At 31.3% G+C, this 27078-nt stretch overlaps 1 protein-coding gene across 1 annotated transcript in view; it reads right to left on the bottom strand.

Annotated features, from left to right (window-relative positions):
• Window positions 1-27078, bottom strand: part of LOC130441529 (slit homolog 3 protein-like) — a 178180-nt gene that overhangs the window by 43105 nt on the left and 107997 nt on the right. Inside the window, exon 2 of the mRNA XM_056775252.1 lies at window positions 8889-9075. The gene's annotated coding sequence lies outside the window, so the exon portion shown is untranslated. The remainder of the gene's footprint in view (window positions 1-8888; window positions 9076-27078) is intronic.

Below are 27078 nucleotides of genomic sequence, written 5' to 3'. Positions count from 1 at the left end.
TTTTCAACTTGTTTCATCGTGAAATTCAGAGTGATGCTTTTTTATTTGCAACAGCATATTTTCAAACTTTGACGCTGTGTTTTGAACACTTTACGAACAACCACAAACAATACATCGCAACTGATGTAGTTTAGAACAAAAGAACATGGATGAATTCCTCCAAATTGGACATTAACGTGATGGCAACGAAAACCGCAATTACAATTTTAAAAATCATATATTTTTCGAGTGAATTATATTATCATATTAACAAGAAATCAATAGTTTTCATTTTATAATTTTATTTTCATAGAGAATTTTTATATCCAAAATACGGAGAAATGTATAAATACAAATTAGCGGCGGTTTTCCACCTCCAAATATGACTCCTATTGCAAAAAAAATAATTTAATTTCTTCTTGTCATTATTATACTTCTTTTTATATGAGGACGATCAATTATTTTGTAAATAAGAAATAAGGTTCGCTTTCCGACGACACTCGTGATATATTTGTTTATTGCGCATCAGAATGCTTGATGCTTGCACATGAAATCAGTGTAGTACCTATATCGTTATACTTTTATGAATATTTGCTCATTGTACTTTGAACATTATCCGCGATTATGAATACATACACTTTGGTGTTTGATTTGCTACACTCCCACTACGTAAACGTTCATAAGCTATTTGGTTCTGTTATAATACTTGAAAATTAGTCACGTTAATAATTTGAGGATTGTGGTGTCTTGAAATTTTCTCACTTTTGACAAAATTATCAAATTCAAAACTTTTAAATATCAAAATTCAAATTGATATATGACAAAAACTTACAGTTTATTGATTCTGGTAGCTATTCAAATTGTTAAATTGTTGTGAATTTTTATTGGTTAGATTATAAGTTGAATTTTATAGTTTAGGTAAGGTTGATTACTAATGGCGTTAAATTTTTCATAGAAATTGATTTTTCAAAATCTAAGAGTTTTCTTATTAATACATCAATGATTTTGAGTAATATATATTTTTTTACATTATAATTTATTTATTTATATATTAATTACATTATATTTACGCAATAGTGAAATTTACAGCTAATTTTTAGAAAGTAATAAGATCAACTTTCCTTAACATTTCTGCACCTATGTGTTCACTGTTCATTTTTTTAAATATTTTCTGGACATGTCAAATGCGCATGTTTTGTTCAGAATAAGTTCTGAACATGATTCCTCCACGAACGATTTAACATCTAAAAGTATAAGTTGAATTCAAAACTAGCTAGGAAAATAAAAAGTATATAATTAACTGGCCAAAGATTTATTCTTGATATTTGTAAGTATGAAGTCAACTATAACGTTTTTATGATACAATCACATAGAACACCACATAAGTGCGAGTTAAATATCACAAAAATACCAAATAGGATGAATGCTTATGCGCCGGATTGGAAATCCTTACCCAACTTCGAAAATACATTTGATGTATTCAGAACACGTCGGACTTAGAGATCTGTGATCCACAAACACAGGATTTCAAATCCTAAACATGTTTCTTTAGCTCCGCGAGCGTACAATTTCGAATTGCTCATGAATATGATAACAGAACATGCTTGGGATATCTACCGAGAACAAAGCTATTATCAGCATCTTTTATTAAATCAGTTGTTTGTATCAATGGGTTTAAGCGTAGTCTTAGCTCTGTCCATATTTATAGGCGCACCTTCAATCATTTAGAAGCAGCTTGTCAAATTTTCTATAGAGTCCACTTGCTTCTTTGATAAACACACTTTCAATCCAAAAAAATCTCGTACTGCTTATCCTCCAGCACAGATATAATTAATGATGTTTCTTTTATTATCTAGCAACGCTCTTTTGATGATAATTCAATGCGACTTATGGAGAGAATATCCCAGAATGATTAGACAGTAATTGAGAATCTGTAATAACTAAAGCTATTGAAGATATTCTTATACATTGTGATTGGTTGTTGTTACCCTCGTAAAATTCGCTAACGAGCTCTTTTATTCTGTTCGATATTCTTTGTCCTCGAACTCGATGCTATTTGTATAAATTTTGAAAGCTTTGGTGATATTTTTTAAAGCAAGAAGAATCATTTTCAACGCTTTAACGATATCCTGATAAAAATATACAGGATGGTGGAATAAAATCTGAAATCGTCATCTGAATTTATTACCAATATGAGTTTTTAGTTCAGTGTGAAATGTTTGGTTTTCAAAGCTAGATAAATGAGTAATTAATGAAAATTGACCATTCGAAATAATGGTTATGGATTCACTGCTTTTAGTGAAAACAGGAATAGGTTGAGCTATCCCCTCTAGCTCTTATTCATTTCTATTTTTATAGAATAAAAAAGTATATCTTGTAGATTGTAGATTGTTATAGCCACTCTACACCTATACTAGTCCCAGAGCTGGCTATAAAAAACAGGGTCGATAAGGTGCGCGCCATTCCAGCTTGTAAACTGGCGGCCCCAACTTAGTACATCACCAAACGCCATTTCTTAAGGTCAGCACAGGTCGGATATGAAAATGCTAGCCGGTTTTCTCGAAAAAATTGGCTGAAAAACCTCATAACGGGCGCGCGTGAATAGAGCAAGAAGTTTTGCAGGCCCTCGTAAGAAGTGATCAAAAGTGCAGGAAAACTCATCTGAAAAATCTCATAATGTGCGCGCGCGAAACTTATCTATTAGGTTTTTGGGGTCTCAAATAGGAGCAGTGTTATAGCGCAAGAAGTTTTGCTTAATGGAAAATTAGTTTTGATGTCTTCATTCAAAATATCTGTTTGAGCTACCCGCTTAAAAAAATTATCAGGATACGATGAAAACTCACTGAAATATTATCATTTTTATCGCGCGCTTGATTTTATAGCGCCTACTCATTTCTACCTACTCGAGCCGCCGCCAGCAACGCAAAAAACGGGCTTCTAATTTTTTTTTATTCATTTACTGTGCCAATTATCAATTGAGTTCTTAAAACTTCTGGGAATAGTTACACTTTTTGATAAAGTTGCTCAGTATTGAGTAACAGCTTGTGGTGCCCCAAGAAACTGCTCTTATTTGAGACCCCAAAAACCTAATAAAAAAGTTTCTCTCGCGCGTTATGAGGTTTTTCAGATGAGTTTCAAACCCCACGTTACAAAAGTTTTCACGCGCGGCCGTTATGAGGTTTTTCAGCCAATTTTTTCGTTCGGGAAAACCAGCTAGCATTTTCATATCTGACCTTAAGAAGTGGCGTTTGATGATGTACTAAGTTGGGGCCGCCAGTTTACAAACTGGAATTGCGCACACCTTATCGACCCTGTTTTTTGTAGCCAGCTCCCCGTCTATACCTTGAAGATATTTCGTAGAAGACTCGACATCTTATTGTTCTTCTTCCAAAATACATAGACTCCTCTCAAAGAGGCTATTTTTTGGGAGCACCTATGTCTCACTTCTCTAGGTGTTAATATTACTTCTTGAAGGTACTTAAGGCTTTTAGCATCTGCAGAGTAGATGTTTTACTTGCACGCAGAGCCTGCAGTTGTCGCCATCTGCCATGCCAATCGTCTTTGGCGGTGCAGTGACCTCTCAAAAGACAGATCACCAACCAGTTTCATATCGTTTCTCGTCATCACTAGAAGTTCTTCAGACTTCTTGGCTGATATGATTATGAATCTTTTAGATTGTGTTAAACCTGCAGTGTTTCTCCAGCAAATCTTCATCTGATTCTCAAGCCATGATTCATTTCTTTATTGATATGGTATCTCGTGAGGCCACAGTAGGTATCTTATCCAAGGTATAGAGGCGATGTCTCTTTTTCGACAAGACTGTTTACTTCCTCATTTCCTGGTAGCCTGGAAGCCACATTAGGGTTACTCTGTTTTTGATTGCTTTAGAAATTTTTTGCACTCCCACACTACTTTAGATGTGCACTCAATAGCTTCCAAGACCTCAAGGCCACTTGGCTATCTGTGAGAATGCTGATGTACTTTTTAGATAGATTCCCATCCACTTCTGAGCACATTTGATTATTGCTAGCAACTATACTTGAAATAATGTTGCTAGAGGTATGTAGAGCATGTATTTTGGTCCCGAAATGCCGAAATTTTAGATACAGGTCTTTCTAAAAATTAACAACTTCTATTTCAACGGCAGCCGATCTTCACCAAAATGTTTTACTACACAAGCTGAAAAATCTTCTGCATCGATCTCTACAAAGGGAGAATTGACGAACTGTGCCACAATCAATATGCTTTAAAAATCTTGGAATTGTTGATCAAATTGTTGTCTTAAGTCTGAAAGAGTTTCCACGTTTTCTTGCTTATTGCTGGGGTGCTCGTATTCAAACTAAGCTATAAAATTAGCTGTTATTTTTTGTTAATTTGGCTTACTTTTTTTATTAAACCTTTTTTAATGATTTTATTTATCAATAATGAAAGATTATTTTGGTAATTCAGATCCTGTTATTACTTTATTAGTCGAAAGTGTACACCTCCAAAATTATTAATGTCATATTTCTTATAAGAAATGAAGTATTTCTTTGTGGGGTTAGTTTAGATTTATTTCATTTTATGTCATTTCAGAATATAATTAAAATATTTCCATGAAAGTTATAAATTTTCGCATTTATTCATTATTTAATTACATTGTTTTAACATAAAAATATTGTGAAATAATGACCCATAAACCTTTTAAAACAGCAATTACGCTGTCTAATGTTATGGCTTATGAATGGTTTTTATGTTATTGTAAACAGTCTACTGAAAAGTACTAATTTCGAGTTTTACAGTTTTTCACTAGAGCCAGTGAATTTTTGAACCATTTTTAAATTCGAAATATACCTGCAAATATCAAAGTGTAAGACTATGTACTTTCCAATCTATAGTAATAAGATATGTTTGAGTCTTTTGAAATCATACCCAATATGAATAAATGGAACTCGATCTCTTTTTATAGAATTTTCTTCTGCCTATTTCTGAAAACTTGGTCATCCTGTACTCAACGATAAGTGATTACAGAAATAAATCAAAAACGTGACTATAGTCTTCTCCAATGTATATACATTTGACTTTATCTCTACGGTTTCCATAATATTTTAATTTGATTTCGTAAAGAAGTTAACAAAATACACTTATACAAATACCGTGAAGTGAAATTTCTCCTCAAACATTGGTTATATTTGAAAATTCACTGTTTTAATTCAATTCCGTACACATTTTCTGCAATATTCGAAAAGCTAATTCACAAATTTATCCAGGGCAAGAAGAGCAGTTGTCATATTCTTGTAATCCATTCATTTGTGCAATTAGAATACTGTAGCGCAAATTTACGATTTGAAGTTTAATTCCGATTCAGTAGTCCATTCATTAAATACTTCTACTCCTGATATGTTGTAAATTATCTTCAGTTGCGTTAATGTGTTAAAAAAATAAGGAGAATTTTCATTAAAAAAAAGTACTGTCCATGGTTAGCAACCAATTTAATCCAAACTGAAAGCATTTTCTTTCAACTGCTTCATTGTGGCCTTCTCATTTTCAGGAATTGTGCTTCTTTTATCACATTCTCTATTTTCGAGAAGAATCAGGAAGCGGGAAAAGCGACTTGTTACGCGGTATTCTTTTCTGATGGAAAACCGAGTTTTTCCTACATTTCAAATGAATGACCATGACTTGATATTAGTATTCGGCTCATAAGCTTTTCAGGACGAGGTGAGCGTCTGATTTTCCATCATGAATCAGTAATATTTAGGACATTTGTATTTGAAGATCCAAAATATAACTCAAACTCTACGGCACGAATTTCCTCATTTCTTTTCATTAAACTATAGGTTTGTTATTATTTGTTTACACAAAAATACATAGAAGAATTGAATTTGAACAATAATCGATTCCAAAGTTTGCAGATGCCTAACAACACTTTTTTTTCAAAACGAAAATCTTTGCTAAAAATCTGGTGCAAGCAATTCCTTTATATATGTTTATTTATTCAAACCCGAATGTTGTTATCGAAGGAATATTTTCGAAGTACCTTTTTCATCTTGTGCCTCAACTTTTCCATTGATGATCAAGACTATTAGAAACCAATCCCGAAAGTAAAATAGTACCTTGCATCTAATTAAGGGATAAATATTTGTGATATCTAGTTGAAATTTGGAATTTTTGTCTAAATACTCGTATAATCCCATCGTGATTCAAATGCCAAAAGGTTCAAATATTTTATTTGCAGTTATAGCTCATTCTGAAGCAGTCGGAATGGAACACCTCATTGTATTTCAGAGGTGAAATAAACTACAACTTATATAATCTTTTGATCATTTTCATCGATTTTTTGTGTTATACCACCAACATATTCTCAACTTCAAGCAAAAATATCTAATTATTTTGATATATTATCGATCCATTATTCATAGTTTTTATTATTACGACGTTTTTTTAGGTTCAAATCCCAGTTTGCAGATCTTTTCTTTTATATGAAGATCTCGACATTCGTCTTTCAAACAGAATTACTTTAGAATTTGATTCAATATAATAAATACAAAGTTTGATTTCAATAATAGAAAATTCTACGGGGATAACTCTGCTTTGTTTTTATCTTAGCCGATAGATACTTTCCAAGGGTAATAGAGAACTCGAACATCGTTAATCAAAATTACATTACTAAATTGTTTTCATTGTTTTCAAGATACTGTTATGGGTCTAAACCTTTTGCTAAAAAAATAAAAATGTTGAGTGGTGTTTCAGAAGAAGTGGAAAAAATTCACACAAGTGACATACGAAAATATGAAGATATTTTTGTTACCCGTAACACGCAAAGACAAAATATATATATATATATATATATATATATATATATATATATATATATATATATAATATAAAGTGTCTAATTTTAGATTGTATTTGTGTACTGTATCGGCAAAAAATCCAAAGCACAATAATACTTTTAGTCGCCACTTCGACTAAGGTACTTTCGCAAGGCTGAAACTTTTTCTATATGTTATTTACTATATTTGAAATAGAAAAATCAACTTCTAGCAGGGTTATATTGCAAATTTTTTATTTAAAAAAAATGTTTCTTCACAAATCTGGCTTCCGAGTATATTTTTAATTAGACAATTTGGAGTAAAAAAAAATTGCCAGATAATTTGCTCGGTTGCAAGTATTTGTAAAATGGATCGGAGGTTTCTACGACGGCTGGTACAATCTTCTAAATCTAATTCCTAAAGAAAATAACTATTTTGTAAAGTTAGGCATTTTTAATAAAATACCATGATACAGCAAATTTCATATATATTTTTCTTCAATTACAAAAGCTTAATTGTTTAATTACAATACTTGAGAAATATTATTTTCCAATAATTAATCATTCCTCTTCCTCTTCATCAGAAATAATCTCGTCCCTCGAAATTACATCGTCGTCTTCTACATTTTCTTCGCTCTCTTGAACAGAAATTATTATAAATACGTGAAATTGAACATAAATGTTTATAAACTAATTAATTGGATTCTAACAAAACGTCATGTACAGATGATAGTACAATATTTCTAGCTTGCCATTGAAAACTTTTCTTCCACTATTAGCCATCCATAATCGTCTGGTTTGAATGTTGTAGGACATTTCAGATGGGCATTGCGCCATATACAGAGACCAGTTATACCGGGAGTGGACCCAAACTTCGTTATTTTAAACAGAATGCGATGGTTTTTATTAAATTTTTGGAATCTACGCAAAATTTCAATATAACTTTATATGAGGCATATGCACTAAAAAAATCATATTTGTATGTTCAAGTGATTCAGGTCTAATATTTTTGGGATTTGAATAAATAACACTTACAGCTTTCAAAATCTGTGAAAACCTTGACAAAAATTTTTATAGAGTGTTCAGAAAATGGTGCCGAATTTCGAAAACTTTATTTTTTCAACTGGTAGCTCCATTTTTCTCTTTACCATTGGATTCTACGCTTGAAATTAAGGGGACTTCGTTGGTAAATTCATATATCTCACATTAACGGTTTTTGTAGAAACTTGAAACAATTTAAATCTTCATTGGTTGTCTGGAGCGACCAAAATAAAGCTGACATATCAACAAACAAACAAACAATGAAAACAGCTTGACGTTTAAGCTTTGTAAAAGTATCCTGTTTAGGATTTATTAATGAAATTCGGCACCATTTTCTGAACACCAAGGTTCTCACAGATTTTGAAAGCTGTAAGTGTTATTTGTCCAAATCTCAAAAATATTGGACCTGAATCACTTAAACTTAGAATATAATTTTATCAGTGGAAGGCTGCATGTGTCAAAAAATTTGGAAAATGTCAAATAATTAAAATATAGTGGTCTTCAGGCAAACGAAGTTTGGGTCCACTTCCGGTATAACCGGAAGTTACACCAAACTGAAATTAGTTTAGCTGAAACGAGCATTTCAGAAAACCAATGCAAGCAAATTTTCAGAACCTTAGTCGCAGTACTTTCCCATATACATATCGATTCAGATCGTCGTGAACGACCCTGTACTTTGTATTTATTGAGATCGTAAAAGTTGCTGCTTTAATTACGATTGTGTGTTGAGATGAACTTGAAGTATCGGGCTTCATTGCCGTTGTCTGCTTTGACCATGTAAATTACTTGCAACCGAGCAAATCGTCTGGCAATTTTTTTATACTCAAAATTGTCTGATTAAAAATATACTCGAAAGCCAGATTTGTGAAGATAGATTTTTTCAAATAAAAACTGTGGATATTGTTGCAACCGCGCTAACCCTACCAGAAGTTGATTTTTCGACTCTAATTATATTAAATAATATATAGAAAAAGTTTCAGCCTTGTGAAAGTACCTTAGTCGAAGTGGCGACTAGCTCTCCGGCTATTTTTCAACTGAATATTTAGTAATTTATTTCACCTTATTGATAACTCACCTTATTGTGAACTATTCTTGAAACTTCTCAATGCTCTTTCTAAGAAAGAACTTAAAACCCTTTTATGTTCCAATTCACGAAATTACTTCGACTGGAACAGAATTTCTCATATGATGATGAAAGTGTGGAGAAACCAATTGCAAAAATTGCTGGTCATTTTTCTCATTTCTCCGACGATTGGCAGGACCTGAAGGAAAAATAAAACCGTGTTGATTACAGGTGTTCGAATTGCTAGAATTAGAAAAAAAATTAAAGATGTAGAGAGTTGATGTTGAAAAAGAATAATTCCATGTAACGTGACTTGATATAATGCATATTATCCAATAGATCCAATAGATAAGTATTTCATTGTAATTATACAGTCTCAGGTTAAAAAGTATCGATGTAGTATTTTCTACTTAGTATAAGGATTCAGTAATCACGACATTTTCTTTGAAAATGAATAATCAAATTTTCGATGCAAGAGTTAGCCTTTATAAATACGAGGATATATTGAAAAATTCTTAAACGACTATAGAACCAAACAAAATTTCAATGTCAAAATATTTTATTGCTCAACATATTCTCCTCTCAATTGGATACATTTATTACAGCGAACCTGCAACGTCTCTAAACCTTTAAAAAATATTTCTTCTTGATCTGCAAATCAAACCTTCACAGCTTTAATTACGACCTTTTAAACTTTTTTCAGTTGAGTAGAGAGATGATGGTCGGACGGAGCCAAATCTGGTGAATAAGGTGAATAATATTAAGGTATATATCTCTCTCATTTGCCAAAATATTTATAAGGTATTTTCCTGTTGTAACCATTTTAGACCATCAGACACTAAGATGATTCTCATGTCTTTTAACAAGCAGGGACAAGTTTCAACTCGATTTGTTTTGTCAGTCCACTACTAGAGGCTCTTTCTTCTGTTCGTCTTCAAGTCTATCGTGACACATTGATATCGAGCAACGCGGTAAAAGTTTGGTTGGTTAAAAAAGGTGCAAATTAAACTCACTATACGCTAGAATCAGTTTTAGTTGATAAAGTTCAACGGTCGATTACTAATTTGAATATGAAATTGGTCTTCTTAGGACGTGTGAAGCCCAAAATAGCCGAAAAGCTTTCTTTTTCATAATGACACCGTGTCAAGCAACATTTTGCTACTGAATCGCGAGTTTTGTTATCTACATTGCTACTACATTCGCCTTGAGAAAACCATGACACAACAGAAGGAAACCATTCCGAATGAAGATTTACAAAAACATTTCTAAGGATTTACGATTATGATAGATGTAACCCGATCCAACCAATGGGAATACTTTCATCCTCATAATTATCATTTAGCGGATTTAAGTCCACTGCTGGACATAAACCTCTTTGAATTGAATCCATTGGTGTAGGTTCGGCATTCATCCAATTTGATAGCGTTTTCCTAATATCGTTGAACCATCTCGTTGTTGGATTTTCCCTACTACGCATCTTGACGAGTTCACAACTCCAAAGTCTTTTTTGTACTTGACTAAATTGCATCAGTGATAACTATCATTTGGGTATTCGAAACTTTCTTGAGACCAAGGTTCAGCATCGATCTTCTTATTTGAGCGTGAAATGTTCTGCTCCGTAGGTAAGTACACTGTATTGATATTTTTTTCTTTTTAGACCTACTGAGTTATGTGATATGTCTACTCAATTACACGTTTTATTTCACAGGTCTGGTTGTCTATCGTGATGCGGATTTCATGTCCCAAATATGCTTATTTCATAAAGCTACCATGGGAGTATTTTACAGAAGATCAACTCAGTTCTTTCTCTTTGTTTTTTTGTTTCCTACTTAGAACTTGTTGGGAAAAAATTTGATAGTTAGAATGCTAATTGTAGTCTTCAATTAACAAGAAATTAGTAACATTGGTTTTTTATCTTTTACACAAAGAACTTTATATTGTTCCTATTTTTACTAAGCTAATATTTGCCTTTTTAGTTCACTGATTAAATTCAAGACATTAAATTTCTAAGTAAATAGAAATGTCGCTTCGTATTCTACACAAGATACGATTTTTATTCTGTAGTCTGTATTTATACAGAAACAGGAATATCCTTTTACGAGTTTACCCCATCTTCTGCTAGCCATTAATTACATTTCCATAATTCAGTTAATATGCAGATGAAGCTATGATGCTTTTTTCTTTTAAATATGCTTATAGTCATCTGACCAATATTACAGTGAGGTACTCGATGAAAATCTCTAATACGTTTACATAGAAAAAGTTAACTCTCATAACCAAGATTTTGTGTCTGAAAATAATTGTTGTGGATTCAAAATAATTGATATCATTTTATTTTATCATGAATTGGAAAGTTGTGTTATTAACATTATTTATAACTCAAGAAGGGCTGAATCAATTTGGATGAAAATTGGTGGGGAAGTAGCTTGAAACCCATAGAGTATTTTTCATCCCGTTTCTATGGTTGAGTATGATTGAAAATTTGACAAGTTTTGAAATTGATCGGTTGATGTGTTTATATGATCCGGTATATATATATAAAGTAAATTTCAGACATTACACGGTCTCTGTGACGATAACTTGACTCTCGAACTTCGTATCAAATAGTGTAGTTGTGATTGTTGGTGTAGTAAATGGTGTGTTCAATATGCTCACTTTAGGTCCAGAAATTCCTAATAATGAAATTTTGCTCGTGAGGTTTCGCCAACATGAGAGTAGTTCGCTAGCTGTCAAACCGATCCCAGTTCCTGAAGATGCTATCCTTTCCTGTGGGCGAAACGTCAAGAGCAAGACATTCATAGATTAAATCGATTTAAATTTCAAAACAATTGCATTAAAAATTTATCAATTGTGGATTTTTCATAACTGTTTGTATATGAATTTTTTTCTCAAATATTTGGTTTTAATAATTATTTTGTAACATCAATAGTCAAAATAATATTCATAAGATGATTAACATAAAAAATCTCAGAATAACTATTAATTATACAGTTGGGTGGGACGAAATTTATATTAATTTTAAATAAGGGCGTTTAACACCATTTTGTTGTTCTCAATAATACAAGAGGAAATTCAATTAACCAATAAAACCCATAAGAAAGAGCAGAAATATAAAAATTTTCTCGGAAATCTCATATCCGTCGACATAATTTACATATTTCCACTATTAGCGAAATCATTTGGAACGTATCAAGTTTTCTGATGTCGAAATTAAAATTGAAGCTTGATGCTTCTCTGTACATCGAGTCTATGATAACCAGTTTCAGCTATACGTTCATATAGAAACATTTTATTACTTTTTTTATGAACGTATAAAGTCAATGTGAATGCTGTTTGGCTTTAAATTTTTCACGGTATTAGGGTTTATATTACAAAAACGATCTAAAGGATACAATACACTCATAGGTAAAATTTTCATATCAAGCCATACAAATTGGAACGATGAATCAAGCATAATAATAAATTAAATCGAAATTGATGTTTCGAAGTAAAAACAAAACATTTTGTACATATTTGAATTCTCATAGTCGTAAGAAAAAAAATTATTTATATAATAAATATATATAAATGAATTTCTGTTCGTTTGTCTCACTAAAACTAGACAACGGCTAGACATATTTGGCTAATTTTGGTCTTGAATTATTTGTGAAAGTCCAGAGAACGTTTGAAAGGTGAATAAATATGAAAATGCTCGGAATTAAATAAAAGCAACAACTTTGTTTTTCCTTGATATTTTGACACAAATTAAATTTCTGAACGCAACCATGATATTTGACATTTGACAACCAACTATATGTCGATTGATGAATCTTAAGTTTTGTCACAAATTAAATTTCTGAACGCCACCATAATATTTGACATTTGACAACCAACTATATGTCGATTGATGAATCTTAAGTTTTGTCACAAATTAAATTTCTGAACGCCACCATAATATTTAACATTTGACAACCAACTATATGTCGATTGATGATCTTAAATTTTGTCACAAATTAAATTTCTGAACGCCACCATAATATTTGACATTTGACAACCAACTATATGTCGCCTCTGTGTCGATCGGTATCTCAGATAAAGAGTGCATCCTTCTGTCTTTGTGAGTGACGATTACCGCTACGTGCGCGAGACCTTTCTTTACTTCGGTGATCCTTTGTGATGTGACATTTCAAGTTATGTGTGCTTTTTTGTTGACATGAGAGTATTTTTGCAACAAGATGAAACTGCAAATGTGCAAATTCACTGAATTACCACCTCAAAATTTGCAGTTAAAAGTAGGATCAGTTGTCATCATGCTGCGTAACATTAATCAACTGTGTCTGTGGAATGGAACAAGACTGGTTTTGATAAAGCAAATGAATAACATCATTGAGGCAACAATCATAAAGGAAAATACATTTACAAACAAATACGTTTACATTTTCCGGTACGTCTAGCCTTTGCGATGACTATAAATAAATCGCAAGGCCAGTCGTTGGAAGTTTGCGGAATCAACTTGGAGTTTCGCTGTTTCACGCATGGACAAACAAAACAATGAAAATAGTTTATCAGAAAGCTTTAAATTGATTAACAGACTGTATCATAACTGTGTGTATATGTCAATATCAAATTGAAACCTCATAAATAGGCATATTTATGGGAAAATTCTGTTTTGTAAGTAAGTAATATCATGTGTAATTAACCGAGAATAATAATAAAACTTAATTCGTATGCATTTTGTATTTGGTTTATTAAAAATAATAATAATGAAAAAGGATTCCTTTTGTTTGTTTTAAGTTTATTTTATACAACAGTTTTGGTCTTTCATTTATCGATTGAGGCTGTACGTTGCTAGCTGCCGGGCTAGCTAGTTCTTTATTAAAATGTAAAACCAGGCCTCACTATAAAAAAATTAATAAAAGAAAAGAATTATCCATGTCAAGTAAATACCTCAAAATTTAATGTATTAGCTACATAATTTGCAAAGATTGGACAACTTGATGATGATTTGCAGTAAATGAAAACTTATTCTGTAGCTATTTTAAATTTGAAATGTAAAATCGACATTCAAAATATAGAAGTAACTTTTTCACCTAGTTATATGGAAATCACAATTACTTTTTTCATACTAATACACTTTTGCAACTTTTATTTATTTTATTGCTACAGAAAATCATATAGAAATATTTGTTCAACTATTTTTAACACGTAAAATTACTGAAATAAGTGGGCATGCTGGGCCACAATACAACGTATTCAGTCTCATATTTTCGTCTTTAACTTCGTTAAAAAGGTCCTAAAACGGAGAATTTTATTTGTGAGGTTTCCTCCTTCTATAATCTTCTATAGAGAATCGGCTCAAATTACGGTTATAGAGAGAAGCTTCAAGTATCTATAAAATTAAGTAATATAGAACGCGTTATCTCCCACTGGGAAAAAACTACGTGTACTTGTTTGAGTATCCAATAATGCTTTTTTCTCCATGAAATCTTTCGCTATTATTGGTATTGTCAAACAATTGATGATTGATAAATAAAGGACTTTTCGGAAACTAGAACCTGGTTTCAGGTAGATCACTTATCAGCTGATTAAGGATCCTAACCTAGAACGTAACATTTAATTTTCGTTTAATATTTCAAATTTAGAATCACATAATCATTTTCAACTGCGGATTTTTTAATAAACATGTGAGACGTGTATTGTTTTAATTATTTTACATTATTGAGAACTCCATTTTAAGAACCCAATAATTTATCATCAATATTCTAATTGTATAAGGTGAATGATATTTTTTTTTCCTTTATCTCTTTCATATGGTTGGTTTGTACGTCACTGTAACTACGTGAAATCGCCAAATGTATATCTGGCCCGGTCTCTCGAGTTTCTGCTCTCATTTCTTTCTTTCGGCACTTCCTCAACCATTGTTTCCGGTACATTTGACGTGTTTCCGAGCCATATTCTTGTTCGAAACTCCTTATCGCGGCCAACTACGATTATCCCTATATTCCTTCTGTTTGATCTTATTTCATCCAAGGCTATGTTGATGTATCTGAAACGTTTTTCGCTTGACAAGATACTTTATTCTTTTTATCGTTTTCATCGGTTATTGCCTAACTACCGCATTGGAATCTTATTCTTGACGGTACCCTGATGATTGAAGCACAATTATTCAAAAATATCATTAGTTTCCTGTTTGTGATAATGAAAAGTAGAGTAAGGATGATGTCACCTCCAACTATTCAAAACGTTTTTATTTCCTATTGAAAATAACGTTTTCAAAAACAATTTAATTCGGTATATTAAGTAAAACTACGACGGTTTAAGTCAATACAATACAGAATTAATTTAATAGTACGTAATAAGATAATAAACATATTTTGATTATATTGCAGATTTGCAGGTGTATCTTGATAACAACGTGGACATAATTCCTTCCGTCTGTAAATTTTAAAAAAACACATAGTAGTTTTTCGACATTTTCTTTTCTTCTATCTGATTTTTTTCATCTTTTTATTAATAATTTATCTATTTTGATGCATTAGTAGTAGACCAGATTGTAAATAAAAGCGACAGTGGATCCATTTTTTCTTAAATTTGTATTATTTTTCTCACAAGAAGATTTTCAACTCTTTTTTCATCCTACTGACTGCGCCACTTTTATATTTCTTATTAGAAACTACGTTTTAAGAAACAATTTAATTCGATTTATCGAGTAAAACTACAACGGTTGAAGTCAAGCAGAAGAATGAAATCATAAAATACAAAATTAATTTTATAGTACAATAATAAGCATATTCTGATTATACAGCAGATTTGCAGGTGTTTCTTGATAGTAGCGAGACATAACTCTAATGATCATAAAGTATATTGTAAAATGTAAAAGAAAGCTGGTTTTGTACAAACTATCACTTCCTAATAATTAAAATAAAATTAATTGTCCCAAATAGATACTAACGTAAAAAGTTTAATTTATCTAAAAATGTTTTGTTATATCGGAAAAAAATATTCTTTCAATGTTATTGTATGCATCAATCCCTCACACTTTATGCTATTATTATCTCCATTTACTCTTCAACATTTTTTTCAAAAAATACAATCATTTTTTAAAAATTTCAATCATAGCATAAACGATAATGTCCACGATCTTGTCCACGGCATGGACCATGAGGCCAGTCCTGTTCGGTTATAATGGAAGTCTCAAATTTGGCGAATACGCCGGTTCATTTGATGTTTGTTCTTACATAAATTTTTAACATAGCAGCGTCTTTAATAATATTTTTTTATAAATTAAAAAAATAGTTATAAAAGTAGTGAGTAGTTAATTATATAAGTAGTGATAAGTTAATTATTATTTAAGTTAGTTAAGTCTAATGTAAGTGTTTAAATAAATTGAATAAGTAAAATGGTTTTATTATAAGAAAAAAATGACTTATGAAAAATGAAATATTTCCAGTCAGACTTAATCCCGCGACCATTTATCTACAAAACGACGACCTAACCACACCACCGTCAGCGCATTTTGTTACGAGTCGTTGAGTGACAGGATTTATGCTCATATGAACTAATACTTAGTTTATTCGATGTTATTCAACAGTAAATTAAAATTCAAATCGAGGCAAAACTATTAAAATAAAAAATTTCTTTCCACTTTTAAATTAGTAACCTAAACTATTGGTAAAACTATGAATTCTGTTTGTTTCTTGTATCGCCATCAAGTTTAATTTAACAGTTTTTAAAAAAATTATTCACTTTCCCAGATACTATGATATTTGACCAATTTTTTCTTTGAATTACTTATTTTCATCCAGAGAAATGTTTGCCAAATTTCGAGTCAATTTGGGAAAGCCTGATTAGACGATTCTTGCCGTACAGTAAAATTATTTTTATTGGAAAAATTTGATGAATATGTAATTACAGTCATTCAACATGACAATTCATTTTAGTTAATTATTTACTCATAATTCTGTATTAGTTATGTGACGTATTCTAGCATGCAGTAACATGTATTTGACAGTAAATGTCGGAATAATTTATATCAGTTCTTGGAAAAACAAATATTAAAGGAAAAATAAATTTTTTTTACCACTTCCTTCACAGGAACGTAATTAAACTTTATCTAAAAAAGACAGTTTCTCCAGTGTTTTACATTTTCTTTTTTTGTATCGCATATAGTGAAAAAATCGTCCATATACCTGTACCGTACTAAGGAAAAATACTTCATTGGTGGAAAAATTTAGTATAAATAGAAAGTTCCTAGGTTACCTTCAGCTACTGAAGGAACACACATCAGACAGTGTAATTGTGAGTGTTGGTGTAGTGGTAGTGTAAACAGTGTGTTCACTGTGAATATCACCAACGGTTCCAGAAATTCTTGATTGGTTAAGGGCGCTTGAGAGTTTCTTAATGATCTGATATGGATTTGCGTCCATTTCCACCAAAGTTGTTTCATAATGTTATTAGTCTAAGTGATAGAAATCAAAAAGATGAAATTACCGGGTTGGAACCTAGCGAAACAATTATCTTTGGTATAAACGAACGATTAATGTATTTAGATAAACATCGATAATATTTTTAGTTTGCATGGGAAATTCAACACAACTTGCAAAATGGTGTAATTATTTAGAAGTGAATAGCCACAATAAACTCAAAATACTAAATATCTAAACAGAACTTAAAAGTACTCAATAGTGCGACCAATAAAAATCAACTATCGACATTACTATCCGGTCCCCGTATATTAGTCGTACTTCTTATAATTAATAGGAAAAAAATTGATACAAGTTACATGAAGAAAAATCTAGATTATTCTTAAAATCAAGACGTAAAAACATTATATTTCGTGAACATGTATCAGCATTTATTTTAATATAAAATAGGATTGCTGTAAACACTTAATAATAAATTGTAGTTAATTCGCTTGTGAAATTAATTCTGTTCATTCAGCTTCATAAAAATATTGTAATTTTGTGTTTAATAAATTTTTAAAAACATATTTCTGGACATCGAAAATATAACTTACATATACGTATATTTACGATTTACATGGATATGAATTGAAATGAATCAATTACAAATGAAAACTGGCAGTTACCAGTTACAACCGGTTACGGCCGTACCAAGGGATTAATAACAGAGATTGTTATGAACCCTGACAGATGCGCATCTGAGTGAATGATGGAGTAATAAACAAATTGAATAAACTTTCATAATTAGTAAACTTTGTTAATGGAATGCTTTGTCAGTTGTGGAGAAACGTTATTTCCGAGGGTTATTTTGATGAGGTTTGTGTTTAACAAATACTTAATTAACGTATATTTGACTTTTAAATGTTGCAATGCCTTACCAAATAATTACGTAGTTGTGAGATATCGTTAAAAATTTTAAGGATCGTTTAAAGTACGTACAGAAGTTTCAACTTTATTGAAACATTATCTGAAGTTATTTTTCGTTTGTTTTTGTCGAAACTTATTCCATATATTCGTGGTAAATCAATGCTTCTCATAAATTTTCACTTCTATTAGTTCATGTTTATCTATCAATCAATCAAGACCAAAAGTCAAGCTGTTGAATAAATTATTCTTCAAATCGAATAGCTGAAGACATTCATCGCAATATTTTTAGTTTGGTTTAAATTTATTATGTTCATTTCATGTTATTTTTCGTGAAATCGATGTTTCTAATGTTTTATAGATAACAGTTTGTCAGCAACACCAGAAGTCAATTATGATCCTGAAGCAGGTAAATTACCTATCAGATGATTGCTGCGAATCTTAGCCGAAAATCAAAGTTTCTAAACATCGCGCTCTATTTTCAGTGGAAATTTAAAACTCAACCTACAAAAACCTCTAATTTTATGACTTCAGTTTCGTTAATTTTCTTAGAATACATGTTTATATTTCAATTTTTTCTTTATTTAAAGACTTTTTCTTTAATCGTATAATGAATTGATTTATCAAATAATGTATTGTTTTTCCAACAATGTGATTCAAAACTCATTAAAATCTATGTTAAAACCCTCTTCAGTTTACTTTAATCCTTCATATATATCGTCACTTTATGAAACAGTTTCTCTTCATTTTATTTATTCGGAAATAGGCAATAAGATGATTTGTTACAAGTTTCCGGGGCCTATTCGACCATTAAAAACATGTCAAAAAAGAATTCTTTTATGTCTAGTGTCGATCGAACGAAAGTGGCATTATCTTCAGGAATTAATTTGAAAAAAAGAAAGAAAAACAAGTGAACGTGATCACAATCGGAGTGAGCTTTTACTCAACTGCATATAGGTCAGGCGTCAAGGCATAAATTGAGCAAAGCTCAGCAAAAAAGAGAAATATACAGACAGTTAAACATCCAAAGAAAAAGTAGAATCATTTATTTTGAAATCTAATTACGAGGCGTTAATGAATTTGTTTCAATAATTATTCAACTTCGTTAAGAAGACTTTGGGGGCTATAAAATTCTTCATTCAATAATGAGGTTAATAATTTGAGTTCTGAGTACCAGGAACGTATCTTATGTGACTGAGACTTTTCTGATAAATATTAAAAAACGATAAGTACGAGGTGTGATGAATAAAATATACTATTGAAAATAAACTAAGAACGATATGAAATTATTTTCAGTTCTCGTTTCGTGGTCTTCTTGATATCACCAATTATGTTGAATTATTTCTTTTAAGAATATTGTTTACTTACAGAAAATGCAGAAACTGCATGGGACTAAATCTGATCAGTTCGTTATGATGAAGAAAGAAGAAGAACATTTAAATTCCCCTTCTAAAATTCTTGGTTGAAAATAGTTCTCCTGAAAATACCCATGGTTTTATAATCGTAGAAAATGACTATAACCATGATGCTAGATGAGTTTTTTATTGATAATTTTCAACTTTTGTCTTCAAGTAGACAAATTTAACATTTTTAGAGCTCATTTGGTACAAGTTTCAACTAAAAACAAAACTTAATGTTGATAAATATTTGAAGTAAATTTGTTATAGTAGCAGATTGATAAGACTGACAACATTTTAAAACTAGTCACCGCTTATCTCAAGACAAATTGATACACTTTATCTTTTTATCATACTTTGTATCGTAAAAATAATTTTCATTGTTGAATTCAATGAGAAAATTGAATGCATGTATTTGAATTCGGGCTTAAAAAAACCTCCTACGACGTTGTCCAATGCCTGATTACCACACCTTCCAGTTATCACATTACCTATCGTTCAGATTCTGTCTTCCTCTCTTCCTGTTCTCCTGCGGAATCTATTTCATTATTTTTTTTTGGAAATATTTCTTCGCCCATCCTCAACAAGAAGCAAATCAATTGCTTTTCCTCAATTTATTCTATAATCGCTCTTTTATTGTTTCGTTCTGACCCGATCTAACCTTGAGATTTTATTTATTCTTCTGAGGCGTTCAGTTCGTGGATTCTATTTTTTCCCTTAGTTGTTTTTTATTCTCCACATTTTCGATCCATATATCAAGGTACTCCCAATCATTGTTTATTTATTCTCAGTTTTCGTTTTGCTACTTCGGTATTCCACAGTACTCCATTTAGTAATTCAGTAAGATTTAGTTTTATCGTTCTTGTTCTGTTTATTCTACATTTTATTTCTGAATAATCTCTTCCTTCTTTGTTAAAATAATTCCTAGATATTTAAATCTCTCACAACTCGCTATGACTTCATATTTTTATATAAGTTCTGGACGGCCTTTGTGCGGGTATGATTGTTGATGGTATTCTTAAGAGCCTCTAACAATTTTGATACCTATTGGTATGGAAAAAGTCCGATTGCTTCAGTCCCAACCATTACCAAGGTCATGTGGGAAGTCGTTAACCACCAAATCTTGAGATATCTGTTAACATCATCAGCCATTATCAATATAACTTTCGTAAACATAGATCAATGTAGGTCAGGAGGTTCCCATCCTGGCCTATATGGGGATTTCAGAGCAATCGCACTTGACATATCGAAGGTTTTCGAATGAGTTTGGCATGACAACTTTCTAAATAAATTGAGATTGCATGGCTTGTCGTCCTCACTTATCGGCTGGTTTAGTAGCATTCTCAAAGACTGATCCATTCATGTCGCTATCGGTGGATATGCTTAGAAAGGTTTGAGGTCAACTCTGGTATTCTCAACTGATCTTGTTAATTGCAAATCCGATCTATAGCTTCACCGACGAAGCTACCCCAATGAACACAGAAAGTACCCAAATCCGTGGGCGAAAAACCGCCATCAGAATCGATTTTGAAAACATTCTGGAATTAGGGGAAACAATCTCACTAAATTCAATGCAGCAAAGACCCAGGCTGCTATTTTTATAAAGAAGGCTGCCACTGCAGCTCAGGATTTGGTCCTATCTAGACATTAAATATCACCTTCACCGCTTGTTGGGTGTTGACATTGGAAGCAATATGTCTTGGTTTAGTCACGTGGTTGATTTAGTCAAGACAGCTACACAAAAACGTGGAGCCCTCTTTAAGATCAAAAAGTTAATTACTCCCCAACAGCTTTTCATCTTTGTGCTCGCACATTTAGAGCTCGGCTCCCAAGCATACCCTGAAGTACTCTTTCTTAATTATTCAAATTCTGTTTTGCTTCTAAGTTATCCTGTTTTTAAGGCATATTCTTATAAGGCCAGGTAATCTGTTCATTATGACTATTCTTTCCGTTACGAACAGAAATCACATCACAAGCTATACCAAATAAACATCAAAACAAATATTTATTCACGTAATCCAGAAAGAGATGTGAAAAGAGTATCCAGTTCAAAAATAACATTTTTTTGTGAAAATACTTTTTTTTATCCAAAAATCGTTGAATGTACTAAAAACTTTCTAATCATGTTCGTGAAACCAAACGAAACTTTGTACGTGTACTTGAAACAATTTGACAATTTACTTCGAATCGAACAACACACAGCTGCGATTTCCTGTCAGGAAGAGCATGAACAAACTTTAGTATTTCTACGAATAGTCAGTTAATCCTTATACTGGATTCCTGATTGAAATAGAAGTGAGGTCTCCATATATTACAGGGTTTCGCTTTAAGAGGAAATTTAACAATTTGAAACAACGTATTTTTACATTTTGTGGTTGGAAATACAAATGTCTCAGTAAAAAGAGTCATATATCTTTTCAATTTTAGTTGAAAATGCTTGTTGACCAGAAAATTACGAGGGTTTTTACTTGAATTTTGAGATATGGCAATATTAATATATCAAATCTGATATTGCCACCATAAAGTTTGACATTTTTAATGGTTAACGTGTTGTCATATTAAATAAGTAGTGTGACTGACATACAGATGGCGCTGCTATTATCAAATTCATAAAAATTTCATGACATTGGATTAGTCAGAAAAGAGTGATAGCTATTTAAATGAAGCTACTTTTGTTATTTTCAAAACAATGGATTCAAAACAATTTCGAGAGTTAATTTATCATTGCTTTTAGATGAAAAAAATACTGTACAAGCTCAGCAATGGTTTCGAAACTGTTATCCGGACTCTGCTCCGGTGAAAAGAAGCAAGACGAGTTAAATCGAACAAAAATTGTTCGAGAACGAAGCACTTCGAAGAAAACGGTCGTCTGTTTTTTCGGAAATAACTCGCTACCGTTTCATTAGAGCAACGTAGAAAGCTCAATTATGAATTTTACATCAGTATTTGTTTGCCAGAAGTGTTCGAAAAAATGATGGAGACCCGTTGCAGAAGACGAATCATTTGCCACTAGAAAATTGCGAGCTTTAATACATCATTTCAAATGATTTCTTCTTATTTCCGCAAATCAAAAATAAATTGAGATGTTAACGTTTTTCTACACCTGAGAAGCTGTTGATGCGTTCAAATCAAATGCTAATTTCATTGATATTAATGGAGAAAAACAATAGAGCCGTATTAAATATTTGTTTTTATTAGTCTACCTCAAAACTAAAGTAGCAACCCTCGTATATTAGAATAGTAAAAAAGTTCAACTCTTCAAAGTTCTTTAATCTGTTGTTAACTCATTTCAGATAAATTCTAATTGTGTTTCACTCGAATTTTATTCTCCTTTTTGTTGTTTTCTGAGCAAACAGATATGTAGCAATATTTCTATATGTATCTGGGCTAAATTGTGATCGAATACCGCTACCTTTATCACGAAGCAATTAATGAAGGACCTGTCGAATACAAATAAAGTAACACGAAATGTTTCTGACAATGAATGCCGCCAGGGTTCAAAATTAGGTTACCTGTTCTTTACGTGTCGCGTGAAAATCGGAATCATATTCTCGAAAAAGTATATATAAAAATAGCAGTTAACAACGTTAACTTCAAATTTTTCTCAACAAACTTGAAGAAAATAATAACGGTGAAATTAGAACTTATTTTGTTCATATTTTAATGTTCAAAAGCAATTTTTCAAATAATCTATTTAGGTGACCCAAGAAAATCTAATCGATAATTCGATGTGGAGTTTTCAATCTCTCCCAATGTGAACTAGAATAAAAATAACATGATGAGGATGAAAATGAAGCTGAGTTTATCACACGTGTGTATGTCACACATTATTGTTCATTCTAAAATTAAATTTAAATAGTTAAAAGGTTCATTAAACAATGTAATCGTGATATACAAAATGATTTCCAAATATTCCACCCCCAAGTGGATTAAATGAAGGATGAGAATTTTGTGTTTAGACTAGAAATAATAATGAACCCGTAGATTAGGAGTTTTGGAAGTTTTGATTGGAATATTCACTTATTATCAACACGAGGAATTATTCATTCATCTGTGTAATATGTGAAAAGATCCGTAGTTACAATTTGTCTACTCTATGTTAAGAATCACTATTTTTGGCTAATTCCAAGATCCCAATTTGTTTATCTACATTTTATCCATAGTATAACAGGCAAAATTCGCCAAATCTTCCAATCACAGGTATTTGTACAAACAGAAATTCTGATCATTTAATGAAATCTTTGATATACCAAGTGAACATCATGGACTGTTGGAAATCGCTATATACCAAGCACTCAATTAATTCAGATAGAATCAAAACTATTAACGAAATCGCTTTTTCGAGTTCAGAATAATTTGGAAAGTTGAAACACAGAAGGCAACAATCAGGAACACGGCAACGTGGAAACATATTAATCGGGTCCTTTTCTATGTCACCTTAACTATACTAGTAATATTAGTAAGATTTCCATTTAAACCGTTGTAAATCAAGCACTAAATATGTTCGAAAGATTGAACTCGATATTACAAGACCTATAAAATTCCGTTTATTTTGCAAAATGCGGTATTATATACCCCAGTAGAATAAAAACGAACGACTTGTTAATGAAATATTTGTTTTTATTATGTAAATGAATAAGATTCAAGAAGTTTGACATTTTATAATGAGAGGTAAAGATTACAATATCCACGTTTGTCGAAAAAAGGTTATTTTACACACTTGTTACATAAATAACTATTTTGTAGTACCGTATGTAAAGTACGTACTTTAGACACGTAATAGAATATGGGAAGGTGAATGAGAAAAAATAAACGATAAGTACTCAATACCTCTTATCACAGAGATTTTAAATAATTTAGGTAAAGCAACTTATTTTTTCACAATAGATCTTTGTTCAGATTTTCCTCAAATTCAGTTTTCATAGGAAAAAAAAACGTTTTTAGCACTGAGGAAGGGCATTACAGATTCAAAAGATTGTCTTTTGGTTTAAAAAATGGCCCCAAATTTGTGTTGTTTATCTTGATGATATATTAATATACAGTACGTCACTACAGGAACGTATTGAGCGATTGAAAAAGATATTTGAAAGACTCAAAATAACTTTTTTTACTTTACAAAAAACTGTTAAATATTTAACATCACTTCAGATGTTACTCTACTATTGAAAAGGAAATTTTAGCTATAGTTTGGGCATGCAAACAGTTCCGTTCTTATTTGTATGGCCGCCCCTTCCTAATTTGCACAGACCAGAAACCTTTGGTTCTTCAGTGTCAAAAGTCAATACCAATGCTGTTTATCACGCGTAGCGATAAATGCTTTCAATAATCCAGGAGATATAGATGGAGATATAATGGAAAACCTCAGGGATATGGCAGAGTCCTTTGATGTTAGTGAAGATTTCGGAGAGATTCCTTCCAATACCTGGCCCCACAACATTCTAACGCTAATGACTCAGGAAATAACGGCATTCCCATACTTGACGATATAATTAATAATAGAGCGTAAAACTTAACTTTAAGCACATACTTTAAGCAGTAGCGCTTAAAAAATGTATTATTAAGGTCTCCGTAGTACAACGTCCCAGGTTTACGTCGTGCAAATGCCATTTTTTTATTTTTCTGCTTATGTAGTGATAATTATTTTCAGGATTGTCAATTTTTTCTAATCTTGATTAAAATGTTCAAAATATTAATAAAAATATATTTATAAAGAAAATTATCTTTTGTATTTTATAAAATTTTCTATAGTAGAAAAAATATTGTTTGCAAGGCTACTTTACACATAAATAGTATATTACATAATGAGTTTGGAAAGTAATACACCTCGCACTAATGACTCTTTTGCACGAGGCTGCAACGTAACGAGTGCGAAATACACTTTCTAACGAGTTGTGTACACTATTTTTCCTACGATCACGTGAAAGATCCTTCAAAAAAGATATTTTTAAAATAAGAAAGTCAATTAAACAAAATTACACATGTGAAAAGTATTTCAACACATGTGTTGAAAAGTATATAAACGTGTGTTGAAAAGTTAAAAAAAGTTAAAAAATCCTACAAAATATTTTTTTATTTTGTAATAGTGAAGATAACAAAAGCGAAAAGAATGATTATTAAATATGCTATAACTCAAGAACAGAAAAAGAACCAATACAACAATAAATTTTCTTTTACCATATTTTGATTTTCCTTGTTTTCTGAGACATCATAAAAGTTAAATATAAACTAAATCACAGTATGTTTTGTAATGTTGCATTATTTCAATAAATGTACGTTTTCTTATTTTTTAGTACATGTGTGAAATAAGCTACTTTCTTAGGTAAAAATGAGGGTGCAATCTATCATTTTCATAGGTGGTCGTAGGAAAAAATATTTTAAACAGGAATTTTTTCTTAACATATAGCTTTTCATTAACAGGCTCAATTAGAATGTGATTGAAATAAAAAACAAGAATAAAATGTAGATAAATCTGCATTGCAGTTTTCAACTTCTTGAAAATTTAATCAAACTTCCATTTAAAATTAGTAGCAATTTCTTTTGATATTCATTCAATTTACTAGCAGCAAATATTATTATTGAAGTTATTTCTCGGCAATGATTCTTTTAGAGTAACTAGTATTGAAGATTAAATAAATAAAAATATCTGACATGACTTCAAAGTCAATTTCATCACAAAACTTCGTAAATAACGTAGTTTATAACAAACTTAGGTCCGAGCATAGTGAAAACTTTCGTGATGGAACATTCTAGAACGTAGTTTAGTCAAATAAACTTTCCAAAAAGGAAGTCGTCGCAGTCGTATTACAACTACATTCAAAAGTGACTAAATATTAAGTATAATTTGAATGTCTTTCGTTAGAGAAAGGTACTAAAAAGCCATTTAGCCATATTTTCGATGAATTTTCATAGAAAAATAATGGAGGTTAGACAAAAATTTATAACAAAGATAAATCAGCGGAAGAAAAAACATTTTAAGATGAAATTACACAATTTGAAGGAGATTCTTGTTAAAAAATTCTTTTTTCAATTATGGTAATAGATACAAATGCCTCGTTCATAAATGTAAATGCGGTAAATCAAAAACTACTTTATGCAAATACCAATAAAGTTCTCACGAGTTTAATTAACCTAAATTATTCCATTCGTTCCAACTTTTTAGTTTATAATCATCGCTTTCATATTATTCTATGCATTATTCTTCGTACTTTGCTGTATTTTCAAAATTATTACACTTCGTTAGTTCTGAAGTTGAGTAATTTTCTAAAGTCCCATATTATGAGATCCATTTAGGTTACGATAAAATAAATCGCCAGAATGACCAAAACAAGTTTGCGATTGACAAATTAGGATCTCATCATTGACATATTAATGGTTATGGACCCGCCTTACCTATCTTTTCACAAGTAATTCCGAGGTGCCAACATCAGAAAAATAGGGTCGAAATAGAGCTACGGACGGCAAAAAGCTATGCTATTCTGTAAAATATAAATAGGACTATCT

This window comes from Diorhabda sublineata, chromosome 3 (genome assembly GCF_026230105.1).
Source record: "Diorhabda sublineata isolate icDioSubl1.1 chromosome 3, icDioSubl1.1, whole genome shotgun sequence".
Lineage (NCBI taxonomy): Eukaryota > Metazoa > Arthropoda > Insecta > Coleoptera > Chrysomelidae > Diorhabda > Diorhabda sublineata.
This window is presented reverse-complemented; position numbering and strand designations above follow the sequence as displayed.